We start from the raw sequence: 3,590 nt of genomic DNA, 5'->3' as shown, positions 1-3,590 counted from the left end.
CTAGCAGAGTGATTACTCAATAGTGAGTTTGTGCCTTGTAATATTATTTTGTTGTGTGTACTTTCTTATGTCAACTCGTTTCAGACGAGACAAATATGTATAACAGTTAAAGCAAGTGAAATAATCAATGTACCAGCATATATGCTGAAGCACATCCTGCAAAAAACTTTTCAAGATTAAGCAATTACAACCAATGAGCTAGCACTAATTACATTACATATACAGAATGCCACCGCAATACCTGTACTTTCAGGATGCATTTGGTAGTCTGCATTAGGCCCAGCCAGACCCACGTGGGATGTTTTTGGCCTGTTTGGTTACCTAGGCCGCATTTAAAAGTTGACCCGCACGGAACTCAAAGCACCTCTCAGCCTCCATCTAGAAGAATGCTCAAATCGGCCGTTTCTACCGGGCCAGGCTAAGGCGAGCCACCTTGGCGCACATGGTGGGCCCTCTTGCACAAGAGCATGCGAGGCGGTATACACCCTGTACTTTGTTTGTTCTTCCACCTGCAGTAAGCTCCTTCTCTAATCTCCTTTCTTAGGTCCCTTTTAATCCACGCAATGGTGCATCAATTTAAGATAAACTCTACATGAAAAAGATGTGCACCGATGTTATGGTTTCATTTTTGTGATCAGTTCGTAGTTTTATCGACCGTAAATTTTTAATTTCATGTACATGTTTGGAGTTATTTTGGATGAATTTTATCAAATTCGTCGCACACGGTCGACCGTTTGAATTCTCCTTTGATCAGTAGCTTCATCTTACAGTTTCGCACGACTTTCGTGTTACACATTTTCTATTTCAACAATCGTAGATGATTAAATCTGACTTCTTCCTCATGAAGAATATACGCGTATGTGTGATTTGTGTTAATGATTCTCCTTAAGCTCGGTCTCCTCTCCTCTGTCCTACTACACCGGTGTCACCGTCGTCGTCGCTTCTCTCGGCCTCCTCTCCCGCGTGCTGTTACACTAGCGCCACCGCCGGCATTGTTCCTCTCAACATCCTCTCCCATGTCCTACTACACCCGCGCGGTCGTCGTTCCTCTCTATATTCTCTCCCATGTCCTGCTACATTGAAGCCATCACCGCCGTCGTTCCTCTTGCCTCCTCGCTCGCGTCCTACTACAATGGCACCGTCGCCATCGTCGTTCCCTCCTGCGTGTTGTTGCATTAGCGTCACCCTTAGTGTCGTTCCTCTCAACCTCCTCTCCCATGTCCTACTACACTTGCTCGGTCGTCGTTCCTCTCTGTGTCATCTCACACGTTCTACTACACTGAAGCCATCACTGACGTCGTTCCTCTCAACTTTCTCGCCCGCGTCCTACTACAATGGTGCCGTCATCATCGTCGTTCTTCTCGGCCTCCTTCTCTGTGTCCTACTACTAAACCTGGGAATAGTTTGTAATCCAGACTAAACCCAGCCCAATCCATACGTGTATACGTCCAGCAACCAAACCAGATTAGACCAAACAGCAAGGGGTGCAATCCAAACCAATCCAAATTGTACATATTTTCAATCCAAACCCATCCAGACCATTCTCTATATACAGTTTGTACCCCGAAGTTTCAAACCATGGACGTATCCAGTGTCTAATTACTGCCATAAGAGAGGCGTCGGGTGGGTAGTTAGCTGCTGCCGCATGCCTACTAATTTCCATCGGTGTCGTTCTTAAAATGCGCGACCAGCGAGAAACATGCATGCGACCAGCGAGAAACATTGCCACGCCCTCACAAACGGATTCACCATACCTACAACAAATGGATTCACCATACTCACAAATGCGTGACCGGAAGCCTTGAGCCCCCTTAAATGCTTGGGTGGACGACCCGGTCACTGATCGGTCCAAAAAACCTGAAGACGTGGCAGACATGAGTGACGCAGATCTGTAGGCGAAGCAACAGGCAATCCTCAATTCATTTCTGTCGGAGACGGAGGCGGAGGCCAACCGCCGTATCCAGACGGATCAAAAAGCGGACGTCGACGAGATGCTTGCCTTTATGAATGAGGAGGAGTCAGAGCCCATCTATCCGGTGCGCGGCACGGAGGTCGTTGACATCTCCGACAACGAAGCATAGACTAGTGTGGTTTGCATAGTACTACGCAGGATTTCGTTTGTATGCTTTGTATAGATCTAAGGTATAAAATATAAGATACTTTTTTTGGCGGATCGAAATATGAGATACTCGGATGCATTAGATAAACTATAAGGTGTGACCAGTCAGTCGGTCACTGCCCACGGACGTGGGCGTAATTTAGTGTTCGCCGTTGTAGATGCTCACCGGGCATCTTCAACCCGCCTCATACACCCGGCGGGCCGCCCGGTCATTGACCGGTCATGAATTTTCGACCCAGATGGGTGCCTCAAACGGGCTATAAACGCCCGGGCTAACCGGCATCCCTTATATCCAGCCCAAATATGGGGAGGATATGGGCGCCCTGGTACGTCCACCACGCAGGACCGGCGATGGGGTCCCACACGGACTCACTCGAAAACCCGGAGGTCTGACGGACGCCTCCTTCCACGTCGCGGTGTGAACGCCGCGCCGCGCCGCTTTGGCTTGCCGCCCGAGGCCAAATCCAGCTATTTAAGCCTTTCGGTGTCCCGCAACCCTAGCCTATCCTCCTCCTCCTTCTCTGCGCCGCCACCCGAGCCCGTCCGCCTCCTCTCCCCCGCTATCCACACTTTCCGGCATCGCCATGGTTCGACGGCTGATCACCACGTACGCTATGCTCACGCCGGAGCACCGGAGGCAGATCGCCGAGGCGGTTCGGGCAAGGGGCGCCGCTCGCATCGCTGCCGGGATACCTCCGGACTCGCCGGAGCCGGAGGAGGAGCAGCATATGGAGGAGGGGGAGGAGGGAGAGCCGCTGCCGGAGCCGATGGAGGTGGCGGATCCATAGGAGGACGAGGCGGACCAGCCTGCTTCGGGGTTCAACATGGCGGAGGCGGAGTTCATCGTCGCCCAATCCGCGGAGATGGCGGAGCAGCATGCCATCCTGGAGTCCGTCCAAGACGAGGCCTATGTGGAGGCCAACCGGCAGTTCCTCCTGCAGGAGCAGGCGGCGGCCGATGCGCTCTTCGCCGAACTCAATGCAGAGATATAGGAGGAGGCCGGAGCGGCATCTGCCGCTCATGCTGTCGGAGCCAGGCACGGAGATTGTCGACATCTCCGACAAGGAGTAACTAGATCATCTACATAGTACGTACTTCCTCCGTTCCTAGATATAAGTCTTTTTAAAGATTTTAATATAAACTACATATAGATGTATACATATTTTAGAGCGTACATTCACTAATTTTACTCTATATGTAGTCCATAATGAAATCTCTAAAATGACTTATATTTAGGAACGGAGGGAGTAGGTTTTATTGTTTGTATGCTTATGTGGATTTGAGAATCTAGTATAAGATGTTCGGATGCAGTTGTGCTAATTTGAGAAGTGTCCAGTCACTGTCTGCAGACACGTTTGAGAGGTTATATTTGTCACTTTAAGCCGGTACCTGCTCTACACACAGCCCTTAGCCCGCCTCTCTGATATTTCTGGTGCACCGCCCGAAACCATAGATGGTGGTTTTGGTTCCG

Source organism: Triticum dicoccoides, chromosome 5A (genome assembly GCF_002162155.2).
Source record: "Triticum dicoccoides isolate Atlit2015 ecotype Zavitan chromosome 5A, WEW_v2.0, whole genome shotgun sequence".
Taxonomy (NCBI): Eukaryota; Viridiplantae; Streptophyta; class Magnoliopsida; order Poales; family Poaceae; genus Triticum; species Triticum dicoccoides.
The sequence above is the reverse complement of the archived record's forward strand: the minus strand, read 5'-3'. Positions refer to the sequence as shown.